This window comes from Balaenoptera acutorostrata, chromosome 19, assembly GCF_949987535.1.
Source record: "Balaenoptera acutorostrata chromosome 19, mBalAcu1.1, whole genome shotgun sequence".
NCBI lineage: Eukaryota > Metazoa > Chordata > Mammalia > Artiodactyla > Balaenopteridae > Balaenoptera > Balaenoptera acutorostrata.
In genome coordinates this window covers 59380184-59396426 of record NC_080082.1, presented here as the reverse complement: position 1 = coordinate 59396426, position 16243 = coordinate 59380184, and positions in this window count along the sequence as shown.

Sequence of the window (16243 nt, the reverse complement as noted above, 5' to 3'; positions counted from 1 at the left end):
CTCGGTGTCAGGGTCAGTGTTAACATGCATTATGGGAATCAGAAGTACTCCTTGTAATTTTGAGTTATGGTTCATTTCAGCTGCTGGCAAACCGTCTAGTAATAGTGAAGATTTGTGATCTTAGGTAAGCTGCCGACTCGTCTTTTCTTAATTTAATTTAATTTAATTATTATTTTTTTATACAGCAGGTTCTTATTTGTTATCTATTTTATACATATTAGTGTATATATGTCAACCCCAATCTCCCAGTTCATCCCACCAGCTTCCTCTTCTTGGTTAACTTTTGAACAAATTGAAGTAAGATTATTGTTTTTCTGTTTATTCTGAAACCCAAAGGAAAGAATTCACTATGGACACGCTTTAGAGTTTCTCTTACTTGCTTTTGTGTTGATAATCTGAGGCTCTCTGTTTCTTTTTCATATCCTTAGCTTTTGTGACAGCATTTCCTTCTGGCATTTCTCCTAATTCTCTGGCCATTTCTTCTTCTTTTCTTTATATTTTATTTTTAATGTTCTAAATCATGAAATATGCATCCACAAAAGGGCATAGAATGTATAAACAGAGTTTTAAATGAATAATTATAAAGCTTACATCTGTGTAACTACCAGCCAGATCAAGAAGTAGAATATTACCATGACTCTGAAAGATCTTCTGTCATTATCATTTCACAATCAAGTACCCCTTCTTCCCTTTTAGAGGTAACTTCAAGTCTGACTTTTGTGGTGATCATTTCCTTGACTTTCTTTATACTTTTGCCATGTATATGTGTATCCCTAAATTACTAGTTTAATTTTGCCTCCGTTTTGAACTTAGAAATATGGACTCATTCTGTCTAGAATATTTTATGCTATGCTTCTTTTGCTCAGCATTGTGAAATTTATATTGTTGAGTGTAGCTGTAGTTCCTTTATTTTCTTCACATATGCATAGTATTCTTTTGTTTGAATAGTCTATGATTTATGCATTTTACTGTTGATGGGCGTTGGTGTTTTTCAACTTTATGACAATTATGAGTAATGTTGCTGAGAACATTCTTGTGAGAAGTAGAAGAATGTAGTTGGTTAAGAGCTGCTTCTGAAACCAGACTGTGTTAAATCCTGACTACCACTCATTGGAGGTGTAACGATGAGAAAGTTGTGTAACTTCTTTGTGTTTCAATTTTTTTCACTTTTGTGAAATGGAGGTAATAATAGTACCTACCTCCTAAGGTTATTGTGAAGAGTAATGTAATTTAAAAATGTAAAGCATTTAGAACAGTGCCTGACACAAAGCAAGCAGAATGTGTTAGTTATTATTATTACTGTATTCTGTTGCACAAGTGAAAGAGTTTCTCTAGGGAATATATTGGGAGTTGTTGGGCCATAGGGTATGTGTATATTTGATTTTACTACTAATACTAGGTTGTTCTCCAAAGTAGTTATGACAATATACAGTAACGTTAATTGAGGATGAGACTTCCTGGTTGCTCTACATCTCATCAACACCTGGTATTATTAGACTTCCATTTTTTCCCAGTCTGGTTGGTGTGCAGTTGTATTTCATTGTAATTCTAATTGCCTTTCACTGATTATTAATGACATATTTGTAATAGTTATTGGGATAATTTAATTAAATGAATTATTTAATGATTATTTAAATATTATAAAATATTTATGAAGTGCCTGTCAAGCCTCTTGCCCATTTTCCTATTGGGTTGTCCGTATTTTTCTTCCTAATTCGTAGGTGTTCTTTATATCTTTTGAATATTAGTCATTTGTTGTTATGTAGGTTGCAGATATCTTCTCCCATTCTACAGTTTTTCTTTCTATTCTCCTTTTGGGGTCTTTTCAAAAAAGGAAGTTTTTAATTTTAATGTAGTAAAATGTATCAAATTGAAATTTTATGGTCATTGCTTATTGTGTCTTTTATGAGAAATCTTTTCCTATACCAAGGTGTTGTGTTTCAAGGGGCACCATTCACATCAGCAGTAATTTTGTTCCCTGGAGTAGTATAAGACAGTGATTCTCCATTCTTTTATATTTTCTAGAATTCTATAGTATTGTTTTTCACATTTACTTCTTTTGTCCATCTGAGATTGATTTTTGCAGTTATTTGAGGTAGGGGTCAGTTTCTTTTTTTTGCTGTATGGATACCCAATTGTCCCAGCACCATTTATTGAGAAGTTCACCCCCTACTTACAGGTCTGCTAAGGCATATCTATCATGTATCAGACTTAATATAACGATAGGTCTAATTTTAGGCTCTCTATTCTGTTCCATTAGCCTATTTGTTTGTCCCTGTCTCAATTCACACTGCCTTACTACAAATTTAAAATAAGGCTTAATACTTGTTAGAGCATGTCTTCTCACTTTGTTTTTTTTTTTTTTTTTTTAAGGATTTTCTTATTTATTTATTTATTTATTTATTTATTTTTGGCTGTGTTGGGTCTTCGGTTCGTGCGAGGGCTTTCTCCAGTTGCGGCAAGCGGGGGCCACTCTTCATCGCGGTGCGGGGACCGCTCTTCATCGCGGTGCGCGGGCCTTTCTCTATCGCGGCCCCTCCCGTCGCGGGGCACAGGCTCCAGACGCGCAGGCTCAGCAATTGTGGCTCACGGGCCCAGCTGCTCCGTGGCATGTGGGATCTTCCCAGACCAGGGCTCGAACCCGTGTCCCCTGCATTAGCAGGCAGATTCTCAACCACTGCGCCACCAGGGAAGCCCCTCACTTTGTTTTTATTAAGGAGTATCTTAGCTATTTTTGGGCTTTTGAGTTTTCAGATATATTTTGGTATCAAGGTTGAGCTAGTCTTATAAGTTGGGGAGTGTTCCTCTTTCTGTTTTCTAGGAGAGCATTTCTTTCTTAAAGGTTGGTAGAATTTGCCATGAATGACATCTAGTATTAGAAAGGTTTGTATATATGTGTGTGTAAGTGTGTGCACGAACACATATGTGTGTTTGATTTTCAGTTACAGTTTCAAGTTATTTAATGATTATAGGACTTCCTGGGTTCTTTATTTTTCCTGGGTAGTTCTTTGGTTAATTTTTACAAGGTATTTGAGTATTTCACCTATTTTTTGAAATTACTGGTGCAATAATGTTAATATTCTTTATTATTTATTTAATATCTGCAGCATCTATAGTAATGTCCCCTTTTTTTAATTCCTAGTACTGGTTATTTGTACTTTTCCTCCTTTTTCTTTTATTTTTTTAAAATTAATTAATTAATTAATTTTTGGCTGCATTGGGTCTTCCTTGCTGCCTGCAGACTTTCTCTAGTTGCAGTGAGCGGGGGCTACTCTTTGTTGCGGTGCATGGGCTTCTCATTGTGGTGGCTTCTCTTGTTGCAGAGCACAGGCTCTAGGTGCACAGGCTCAGTATTTGTGGCACATGGGCTTAGTTGCTCCAGGGCATGTGGGATCTTCCCGGACTAGGGCTCAAACCCATGTCCCCTGCATTGGCAAGCGGATTCTTAACCACTGAGCCACCAGGGAAGTCCTCCTTTTTCTTGATCAAGCTTATTAGAAGATTGTCAACTTTATTAGTTCTTTCAAAGAACTTTTGGGCTTTGTTGATGATTTTATTGTTTGTTTTCTATTTCATTAAGCTTTGGCTATTATGAATAAAACTGCTATGACTGTTCTTGTAAAAGTCTTTTTGTGGCATATGTTTTTATTTTTCTTAGGTAAATCCATAGGAGGGGAATTACTGGGTCTAGCAGTTTAATAAGAAACTAAGATTTAAAAAGCCCATTTTCATAAGAAACTGCTAGACCTTTTTCAGAATGGTTGTACCATTTACACTCCTGGCAACAGTGTATGAAAGTTCCAGGTGCTCCACATCTTTGCCAGCATTTGGTGTTAATCTTCTTAATTTTATCACTTTTGGTAGGTAAACAGACCAGTATTTTTTTAAAATCATTATATTGTTCTCTTTCTTATAGTTATAAAGTTGTACACTCTGTATTTATTTAGTGATCACCTTAGAACTTAAAAAATGCACACTTAATTTATTGAAGTTACAGTATGTCTCCCCTTCTCCCAGAAGATGCAAAGAACTTAAAATATTCGAATTCTATTTAATTTCTTCTCAACTTATATTTTATTATTCTGATGGTTTTTATTTTTACTTTTTAACCTCCCAGGACATTATTATTTTGTTTCATATAGTTATTTTTTTCATTTGTATTTTCTTGCATATTTACTACATATGTATTTTTTGTTTCTCTTGGTTCTCAAATCACCCATCTGGGATTACTTTCCTTCTGCTTGAAAGATGTTTTAGAATTTCCATTAATGAAGATGTGTTCCTGACTGATTGTCAAAATGTTTTTGTCTGTTGTAAACTATTTTTATTTTACCCTCATTTAAAAATATTTTATTAGGATTTAAGGTACTAGATTAGCAGGCTTTTTTTCTTTCAATATGTTGATCATATCCTACCATTGTCTTGTGGCTTCCATTTTTGATATTGAGAAGTCACCCTTATGTCTCTCCTTTGCAATAGTCTGTATTCTTCCTATAAGTGTTTTGAAGTGTTTTATATAAAATAATATGTCTGTATACAGAGTTCCTTTGGTCTCCAGTGGACTTCGTTGGGCTTTTTGAATCTGAGATTGGTTTATTTCACCAGTTCTGGAAAATTGTCTTAATCTTTTCAGACGTTTCTGCACCATTTTCTGTTCTTACCTTTTGAAAAGAACAATTAAATATCTGTTAGACTTTCAAAAATTTCTTTGATTTCTGTGCTTACTAACCTCCTTTTGTATTTTCCATGTCATTATCTCTCTGTGCTATGTTCTTGGTTATTTTTCTAACCTAAGTATTTCGGTTCACAAATACTATCTTCAGCAGAATCGAATCCACTGTTAAATTCATTCAGTAAACTTTTAATTTCAATTATTGTGTCCTACATTTCTTTTTAAATCTGTGAAATCACTTTTTATAGAGTCCTGTTCCCTTCAGATATTTTCAGACTTTTCCTTTATTTCTTTTTTTTTTTTATTTTATTGATGGATTGATTGATTGATTGATTGATTTATGGCTGTGTTGGGTCTTGGTTTCTGTGTGAGGGCTTTCTCCAGTTGCGCAAGTGGGGGCCATTCTTCATCGCGGTGCGCAGGCCTCTCACTATCGCGGCCTCTCTTGTTGCGGAGCACAGGCTCCAGACGCGCAGGCTCAGTAATTGTGGCTCACGGGCCCAGTCGCTCCGCGGCATGTGGGATCTTCCCAGACCAGGGCTCGAACCCGTGTCCCCTGCATTGGCAGGCAGATTCTCAACCACTGCGCCACCAGGGAAGCCCCCTCCTTTATTTCTTAAAAAATAGAAACCAGTTATTTTATTGACTTTGTCTAATGATTCCTTTATTTGATGTCTTTCGTCATTTGATTCTGCCATCTGTTGTTTCTGTCAGTTCTCACTAGTGCCCTTTTTCCCTTATGTGCTATGATTCTCCCTGTTCTTGACAAGTTGTTTGTAGGAATAATTTAAGGCCTTAAAATTAAGGTGTCTTACTCCAGGAAAGATTTCAGTTTATTTCTGCAAAGTATCTGGGGGGACACCATTAGTCTTGTACCAATTATACTTAATTTGTGGGGTTTAATAGTATATTACTGTGATTTTAATGTGCATTTCTCTGATAACTAATGATGTTGAGGACCTTTTTTCAGATGTATTAATATATTGGCCATTTGTATGTCTTTGTGAAGTGTCTTTTTAAATCCTTTACCCATTTTTAATTGTATATCTTTTTAAAATTGAGGTATAGTTGATGTATTACATAAGTTACAGGTATACAACATAGTGATTCACAAGTTTTAAAGGTTATACTCCATTTATAGTTATTATAAAATATTGGCTATATTCCATGTGTTGTACAGTATATCCTTGTAGCTTATTTATTGTATACATAATTAGTTTGTACCTATTATTCCCATACCCCTGTTGTATATCTTTTAATTAAGCTGTAGGAGTTCTTTATATTCCCTAAATACAAGTCTTTGTCAACTATATATCTCAGGATCATTTTCTCCTAGTCTCTGACTTGCCTATTGATTTTCTTAAGTCTTTTGATGAGCAGAGGTTTTTAATTTGGTGAAATCTAAATGATTAATTTTTAAAGATTATTGCATTTTATGTTCTACGTTTGAAATTTTTGCCTACCCCTAAGTCACAAAGGTATTCTCTTTTGTTTTTAAATGCTTTATAGTTTTAGATTTTACATTTAGTTCAATGATTCATGTCAAATTAATGTTTGTATATGGTGTGAAATGGAATTCGAGTTTCATTTTTTTCCTCATATGGATATTCAGTTATTCCAGAAAGGACTTTTCTTTCCCAGTTGGATGTCTTTGTATTCTGTTTCAAGAATCAAAAAACGATATGCTGGGACTTCCCTGGTGGTCCAGCGGTTAAGACTCTGTGCTTCCAATGCAGGGGGTGCAGGTTCCACCCCTTGTCAGGGAAGTAAGATCCCATATACTGTGCATCATGGTCCAAAAAAAAAAAAAAAAAAGGACCATATGGTTTATTTCTGAATTACACTGCTACTTTTTTTTTTTTTTTTGGCCACGTGTTGCGGCATGTGGGATCTTAGTTCCCCAACCAGGGATCGAACCAGTGCCTCCCTGCACTGGGAGCACAGAGTCTTAACCACTGGACCACCAGGGAAGTCTCCTACCTTGCTACTTTTATATGTTAAATCGACCTTGCATTTCTGGGACAAACTCCATGTGATCATTAGTTATTACTCTTTTATATATTGCAGGATTTGCTTTGTAACTTTTGTTGAGGATTTTTGTCTTCATCTATGTTCATGAAGATATTGGTCTTAAATGGTCTCTTTTACTAATATGTTTATCAGGTTTCGGCATTAGGGTAATGGTAGCCTTATAAAATGGATTGGGAAGTGTTTCCTCCTTTTCTATTTTCGAAGTACTTGTACTTGGTGTGTGTTTTTTTTTTTCAGTATTCTGTATAATTCACTATTTGAAACCATCTGGGTGTGGAATTTTCTTTGTGGGAAGGGTTTTGATAAGGAATTCAATGTATTTAACAGACATAGGATTATACAGATTTCCCATGTCATTTGATATCAATTTTGTTAAGTTGTATTTTTAAGGAATTCCCCCATTTCATCTAAGTTGTTAAGTTTGTTGGCATAAAATTCTTATAATATTTTCTTATTATCCTTTTAATGTCTATAGGGTATGTAGTAATAATCCTCTTTCATTCCTGATATTGGTGATGCGCATATCTCTTTTTGTCCTATTGTTGATAATTTCAAACAACCAGTTTTGGCTTTCTTACTTTCATCTAGTGTCTGTTTTCTATTTCATTGATTTTTGAGTTTATGTTTATGTTTTCCTTTTTTCCATTTTAGATTTACTTCTTTTCTTGAAACCTTCTTGTAAGACATTGATTTTAAACCTCTTTTCTAACTTCAGCGTGTAAAGCTATAAAATTCTCTCTAAGCATTGCTTTTGCTGCATTCCACAAATTTTGGTATTTTATAGTTTTATTATCCTTCAGTTTAAAATGTTTGGTAGTTCTTTGTGATTTATTCTTTGACCTATGGATTGTTTAGTAATATATTCTTTAATTTCCAAGTATTTGGAGTTTTCCTTAAATATGTTGTTACTGATTTTAAATTTACTAACGTTGTAGTCAGAGAACATACTCTGTGATTTCAATCCTTGTAAATTTATTGATACTTGTTTTATGGCTTAGCACTGGTAAAGTGTATGTATTCTGCAGTTCTGAGGTTCTATAAATATCATTTAGGTCAAAGCTGCTGATAGCATTTTTGGATCTTCCTTATCTTTACTGATATTTTGGTCTTATTTTTTTCTGTCAGTTACTGAAAGGGTGTTAACTTCTACCATGATTTTGGAATTAATTTATTTTTTCTTTGACTTTTGTAAACTTTTGCTTCATGTATTTTGGGACTTGTTATGTTTGTACACATTTGTAAACGTTGTCTTCATGATGAATTGACCTTTATTATTAGTAAATGTCCTTCTTTATATCTCATAATACTGTTTATCTCAAAGACAGTTTTATGTTATTCTAATAAGGCCACCATAGCATTTTTATGCTTAATTTGCATGATATATCTTTTTCTAGTAATTGACTTTCATCTATGTCTTTGAACTTACAGCACATCTCTTCAGAAGCATCTAATTGGTCTTGCTTTTTTATTTATCCTGACAATTTTTGCCTTTTAATTGGAATGCTTAAACTAAAAACCTTTACTGTAATTGATATGGTTGGATTTTGGTCTCCCATTTTATTATTATTTTTCTTTTTGTTCATTTTGGGGTTCTGTTTCTCCTTTCTATCTTCTTTTAGATAGTTTGAATAATTTTTAGTATTCATTTTAATTTATCTATTGTCGTGATAACTATAACTCTTTGTAACATTTATTTACAGTTTTCTAGGGATTACAATTCATATTCTTTTTATAGTCTATTTAGAGTTAATATTTTATCAATTCACATAAAATGTAGAAATCTTGCAACTATATAGGTCCAGTATTTGCATCCCCCCCACCACTTTCAATGTGTTTTACATCTACCATGCAGTATAAAACCTACAACTTATAATTTTTTTGTTTGTTTTCAATTAATTTTTATTAGCGTGTAGTTGATTTACAATGTTGTGTTAGTTTCTGCTGTACAGCAAAGTGAATCAGTTATACATATACATATATCCACTCTTTTTTAGATTCTTTTCCCATATAGGTCATTACAGAGTATTGAGTAGAGTTCCCTGCGCTATACAGTGGGTTCTTATTAGTTATCTATTTTATATATAGTAGTGTGTATATGTGAATCCCAAGCTCCCAATTTATCCCTCCCCCCCCTTTCCTCCTTGGGAAACCATAAGTTTGTTTTCTACCTCTGTGACTCTATTTCTGTTTTGTAAGTAAGTTTATTTGTACCATTTTTTTTTAGATTCCACATATAAGCGATATCCTATGATATTTGTCTTTCTCTGACTTACTTCACTCAGTATGACAATCTCTGGGTCCATCCATGTTGTTGCAAATGGCATTATTTCATTCTTTTTTATGGCTGATACAACTTATAATTTTTGTTTTAAAAATCCATGTGTATTTTAAAGAAAATAAGAGGAAAATATAGTTTTTATATTTCCCACATATATACCATTTCCAGCATTCTTTATTTGTTCCTGAAGATCTGAGTTTCCCTCATTGTTACCCTCATTCTCAGAACTTCCTTCATCATCTTTGTTGTGTGGGTCTGCTGTGATGAATTCTCTTAGTTTCTCTTTATTTGAATATGTTTTTTTTTTAAGGATATTTTTGTTGATTATAGAATTCTGATTGACAGTCTTTTTTTCCCCCTTTCTATGCTTTGAAGATGTTATTCATTCCCTTCTGGCCTCCATAATTTCTGATGAGAAGTACACAGCATTTAGTATTCTTCCCTTGTATATAATATGTTCTTTTTCTCTGGCTGCTTTCAAGGTTTTTCTCTTTATCTTTGATTTCCAGCAGATTGATTGTGCTCATGTTAGACATGTTTTTCTTTGTATTTATCCTGTGTGGCATTCTTTGAGCTTCTTTAGATAGAAACCTATCTCTTTCACCAACTTTGGGAAGCTTTCTGCCATTATTTCTTCAAATATATTTTTCTGACTTATTTTCATTCTTTCCTGTGGCTTATCCATTGTTAGACCTTTTGATTGGCCTCCCAGATCCCTAAGACTTTGTGACTTCCATCTTTTTCCCCCTTTTTCTTTCAGAAGTTGGATGATTTCTATGAGGGCATCTTCAAGTTTACTGACTCTTTGCTCTGTTATATCTGTTACATTATTTAGACTATCCAGTGAATTTTAATGCAGTTCTGCCTGACAATTTTATTTTATTTTAAAAAAATTTTATTGAAGTATTGTTGATTTACAATGTTGTGTTAGTTTCAGGTGTACAGCAAAGTGATCCTGTTATACATATATTTATTCCTTTTCATATTCTTTTTCATTATGGTTTATCACAGGGTATTGAATATAGTTCCCTGTGCTATATACAAGACATCGTGTATATAATAGTTTGCATCTGCTATTTATCCATCTTGTATATAATAGTTTGCATCTGCTAATCCCAAACTCTCAGTCCTTCCCTCCTCCACCCCCTCTCCTCCTTGGCAACCACAAGTCTGTTCTCTATGTCTGTTTATCTGTTTCTGTATCATAGATATGTTCATTTGTGTTGTATTTTAGATTCCACATATAAATGATATCATATGGTATTTGCCTTTCTCTTTCTGACTTACTTCACTTAGTATGATAATCTCTAGGGCCATCCATGTTGCTGCAAATGGCATTATTTCATTCTTTTTTATGGCTGAGTAATATTCCATTATGTACATATATCATATTTTCTTTATCCATTTATCTGTCGATGGACATTTAGGTTGCTTCCATGTCTTGGCTATTGCAAGTAGTGCTGCTATGAACATAGGGGTGCGTATATCTCTTTGAATTATAGTTTTGTCTAGATATATGCCCAGGAGTGGGATTGCTGGATCATATGGCTACTCTACTTTTAGTTTTTAGAGGAACCTCCATACGGTTTTCCATAGTGGCTGCACCAATTTACATTCCCACCAACAGTGTAGGAGGGTTCCCTTTTCTCTACACTCTCTCCAGCATTTGTTATTTGTAGACCTTTTAATTAATTAATTAATTTATTTATTTATTTTTGGCTGCGTTGGGTCTTCGTTGCTGCACGCAGGCTTTCTCTAGTTGTGGTGAGCGGGGGCTGCTGTTCGTTGTGGTTCACGGACTCTAGGCGCACGGGCTTCAGTAGTTGTGGCACAGGGGCTCAGTAGTTGTGGCTCACGGGCTCTAGAGCGCAGGCTCAGTAGTTGTGGCGCATGGGCTTAGTTGCTCTGCGGCATGTGGGACCAGGGTTCGAACCCATGTCTCCTGCATTGGCAGGCGGATTGTAGACATTTTAATGATGGCCATTCTGACTGGTGTGAGGTGGTACCTCATTGTAGTTTTTTTTTTTTTTTTTTTTAAATTAATTAATTAATTTATTTATTTTTGGCTGTGCTGGGTCTTCGTCTCTGTGCGAGGGCTTTCTCTAGCTGCGGCAAGTGGGGGCCACTCCTCATCGCGCTGCGCAGGCCTCTCACCATCGTGGCCTCTCCCGCTGCGGAGCACAGGCTCCAGACGCGCAGGCTCAGCAACTGTGGCTCACGGGCCCAGCCGCTCCGCGGCACGTGGGATCTTCCTAGGCCAGGGCCCGAACCCACGTCTCCTGCATTAGCAGGCAGGTTCTCAACCACTGCGCCACCAGGGAAGCCCTCATTGTAGTTTTGATTTGCATTTCTCTAATAATTTGTGATGTTGAGCATCTTTTCAGGGGCTTGTTGGTGCATTAATTGATTTTTCAATGTTGCATTCATTCAGCCTTGCATACTTGTGATAAGTCTCATATAGTCATGGTGTATAATTCTTTTTATACATTGTTGGATTGTATTTGCTAATATTTTGTTGAGGATTTTTTTTTTTTGGCCGTGTTGTGTGGCTCTAGGCGCGTGGGCTTCAGTAGTTGTGGCACACAAGCTTAGTTGCTCTGCAGCATGTGGGATCTACCTGGACCAGGACTTGAACCCGTGTCCCCTGCATTGACAGGAGGATTCTTAACCACTGCGCCACCAGGGAAGTCTCCTGTCTTCAATTTCTGCTCTGATTCTTATTATTTCTTATCTTCTGTTTACTTGGTATTTAACTTTTAAATTCTTCTTTTAGTTTCCTAAGGTGGAAACTTAGATTATTGGTTTTATATCTTTCTTCTTTTTTAATATATGCACTCAATGCTATAAATTTCCCCCTAAGCACTGCTTTTGCTGCATGGTCCCACAAATTTTGGTAAGTTGTATTTCATTTAGTTCAATGTATTTTAAATTTCTCTTAGGATTTCTTCTTTGACCCATGTGTTATTTAGAAATTTATTGTTTACTCTCCACATATTTGGGGCTTTTTCCAGTTATCTTTCTGTTATTGAATTCTAGTTTAATTTGATTGTGGACTGAAAGCAGACATTGTATGACTTCTTGTCTTTGAAATTTGTTAAGGTGTTTTATGGCCCAGAGTGTGGTCTGTTGTGGTGAATGAGCTTGAGAAAAATGTGTATTCTGTTGTTAATAGATGAAGTAATCTGTAGACACCAACTATATCCTGTTGATTGGTGGTGGTGTTGAGTTTGACTATATCCTTACTGATTTTCTGTCTGCTGATTTTCAGTCTTTGTTCTCTTTGCTTTTCAGTTTTGGAGGTTTCTATCTGAGATATTCTCAAGCTCAGAGATTATTTTCTTAGCCATGTTCAGTCTACTAATAAACCCATCAAAGATATTCTTCATTTCTGTTACAGGATTTTTTTTTTAAATCTCTATCAGTTCTTTTTGGTTCTTTCTTAGGATTTCCATCTTTCTGCTTACATTGCCCATCTGTTCTTGCATGCTGTCTACTTAATCCATGAGAGCCCTTAGCATATTAATCATAGTTTTTTTGTTTGTTTTTGGCTGCGTTGGGTCTTTGTTGCTGTGCACTGGCTTTCTCTAGTTGTGGCTAGCAGGGGCTACTCTTTGTTGTGGTGCGCAGGCTTCTCATTGTGGTGGCTTCTCTTGTTGCAGAGCACGGGCTCTAGGCACGCGGACTTCAGTAGTTGCAGCGCTTGGGCTCAGTAGTTGTGGCGTGTGGGCTCTAGGGCACACGGGCTTCAGTAGTTGTGGCGCGTGGGCTCAGTAGTTGTGGCTCGCGGGCTCTAGAGTGCAGGCTCAGTAGTTGTGGTCAGGCTTAGTTGCTCCACGGCATGTGGGATCTTCTCGGACCAGGGATCAAACCCGTGTCCCCTTCGTTGGCAGGCGGATTCTTAACCACTGTGCCATCAGGGAAGTCCAGTCATAGTTGTTTTAAATCCCTGGTCTGATGATTTCAACATCCCATCCATGTCTGGTTCTGATACTTGCTGTCTCTTCAAATTGTGTTTTTTTGCCTTTTGGTATGCCTTTTAATTTTTTTCTTGATAGGCGGAATATGATGTAATGGGTAAAAGGAACTGCTGTAAATAGGCCTTTAGTAATGTGATGGTAAGGTGTAGGGTGAGGGGAAATGTTCTGTAATCCTGTGACTAGATCTCAGTCTTTTAGTGAGCCTGTGTTTCTGGACTGTGAACTTTACAAGTGTTTCTCAGGGTTTTTTTCCCCTCTCCTTTTAGGTGGGGCAGGATGACTAGAGTGGGCTGGAGTTGGATATTTCCTTGCCCTAGGTGGGTTAGACTCTGATATTACCCCAACAGAGTAGGCTCTGGTTAACTAGTTTTTCCTGAGGGCAGGCCTTGTTAAGAACAGAGTGCTCTGGAGCAGTTCAAAATGTTTCTTTTTTTCCCTCCCCCTGCTGGAAGCACAAGGGAATTTATCTCTGATAATCTATAAGAACCTGGTCGGGCTCCTGGATGTTAAACTCACAAAAATGTGCCCCTCACCAAAAGACTGTGGCCCTTGGAGTTTTAAACTCTCAGAGTTGTCCACACTGAACCTCTAGCAATTCGTCAATTACAGTCAGGTTTTCCTATCCTGGTACAGGTTCTGTGGTGATTTTTGCTCATGAGTCTCTGCTCCAGTCATTATTCAGTGAATCTTTTTATTTGCCTGTTTCTTCAATATTGAGGGCAGTGATTTGCCCTGTGTCCTCACTTCCCTTAGGGATCCAAGAAGAGTTGTTGTTTTTTTTCAGTCTGTGCAGGTTTTTACTTGTTAGTATGGAGTGGCAAGGCCCGCCTTACATGGGAATCAGAAACTGGAAGTCCAACCCAGATGTTTTTCAAGTTCCAGTATTAACTTCTTATTTTGACATCATTCGAGAGTTACAGTTGTAATTTTGGACTTAAAATTCTTCTGTCTTTTCTTGTCTCCCTGACTTTGACATTTTTAGTGAATACAGGCCAGTTACTTTATAGAATTTCCCTCAATTTGGGTTGGTGATATTTCCTCATGATTAGATTCTGGTTATACATTTTTGGTAGGAATACCACTGAAATGATGTTGTGTTCTTCTCAGTGCCTCATATCCGGAAGCAAATGGTATCAATTGACTTTCATTACTTGGTTAAGGTAGTATTTAACACTGTAAAGGTAATATTTTCTATTTTTGGGGGGGAGAATATCTTGTGGGGAGATACATTAATACAAGTACTTATTTGCCCCTGTCAGACTTTCTTTCTTTTTTTAAAAATTTGTTTATTTATTTTTGGCTGCGTTGGGTGTTTGTTGCTGTGCACGGGCTTTCTCTAGTTGCAGCAAGTGGTGGCTACTCTTCTTTGCAGTACGTGGGCTTCTCATTGTGGTGGCTTCTCTTGTTGCGGAGCACGGGCTTCACTAGTGGTGGCACGTGGGTTCAGTAGTTGTGGCTTGCTGGCTCTAGAGCGCAGGCTCAGTAGTTGTGGTGCATGGGCTTAGTTGCTCCGCGGCATGTGGGCTCTTCCTGGACCAGGGATCGAACCCGTGTCCCTGCATTGGCAAGCAGATTCTTAACCACTGCGCCACCAGGGAAGTACCCAGACTTTCTTGTGTGAGCAACAATTAATGATTCTTGCTTGAGTCAATTATTACTCTCATTGCAAATGATAATTTTCTGATTTCATCATTCCCATACATTTATTAGTTTGCATTTTACTGTAAGGAAGAGATTTTCCTTTTCCTTATTTGTATCACTGTGGATTCATAGATTCTTATTTTATTCTGTGGGTTCTCGTCTGTTAGTATTATTATTTATTTTGATGCTCCAGTTGTCCCAGATTTGGCTGATGGGAGCTCCTTCAATCTGACTTCTGTGTCCAGTATCATTTTATTTTTAATTTCTACTTATTTAAATATTTATTTATTTATTTATTTGGCTGTGCTGGGTCTTAGTTGCAGCACGTAGGATCTTTGTTGTGGCATGCGGGATCTTTAGTCGTAGCATGCAGGGTCTCTTAGTCGTGGCATGTGGGACCTAGTTCCCTGACCAGGGATCGAACCCGAGCCCCCTGCATTGGGAGTGCCGAGCCTTAGCCACTGGACCACCAGGGAAGTCCCAATTTTTACTTATTGATGCATACTTTTCTGGATTATTAAAGTAACACTTTTTTTTAGACAGTTTACTAAACTAATTTAAAATCAGAAAGAAGGCTATAAAAATACCTATAATCCTCTTGTCTTCTATATCTTAATGTATTTTTTTCAGCCTTTTCTTTCATTGCATTTTTTAATTCTTTTTTTAATTGCATTTTTAAATGTAGTAGAGGTAGAACTAAACATAGAAATTTATATCTGAGTTTTGTTTTTTTAACCTGTCATTGAAATGTAAGCATTTCCTGAGCTACTAAGAACTCTTTGGAAACAGTGTGTCTCACAATTGATTTATCCTTGTGACCCACATGTGCCTGTGCTGCCTTGGCATGCACCTGCTGCCTCTGCTGCTCCTTCCCCTTTTAAAGAAAACTCCAGTTCCCTCTCTCTTCCCCTCTTCCACATCCTGTTTTTTTTTTTTTTTCCTTTTCTTGTTCATCATGATCCTTGCCCATTCTCTTGTAGAGCATTTGAGGAGCCAACAAAAGGTCAGAGTGGTGGAAGCACAGAGAACAGAGAGGAGAGTGGCCCCAGATATGAGGTAGAGCACCGTCCACTTGCTGGGGGTAGAGCAGTGGGGCGGAGGGGGGCACGGTTAGATAATAACTAGTTAACAATCAATAGATAATTTCATCAGGAGGTGAGAAATGCTATGAAGAAAAATAAAAGTGGGTGGGATGGAAAGAATTGTGGGTAGGTAGCTGCTATTCTAGATAGGTTGGTAGGGAAGGCATCTCTGGTGAGGTGATATTTGAACAGAGACCTGAGTGTTTTACAGGTGAGAAAGCTCAGAGAAGTAAAACAGCTTTTCTAAGGTTGGTTTACCAGGCAGATTTAGTATTAAATTCATTTCTTTGATTCAGAAGCCCACTGTAAATGGTACTTCCCTCTGTACGGAGTATATCTGAAAGTTTTCAGAAATGCTTTGAGTGGGATTCCTAACTATTAGCTTGGCTATTTCTACCCTTATCCCTTGCACTAAAATATTTCTAAGAAATAAAACCTATGTAAGAGATTTTTTTTGTGTGCTTTGAATTTCAGTGGTGGTAGGGACAGAAATGCAAGTTTTCCTTTAAGGAGGTGTTGAGGATTGTTTTGGAACTCAGTCATTTCTTGACTCTAAAATCTA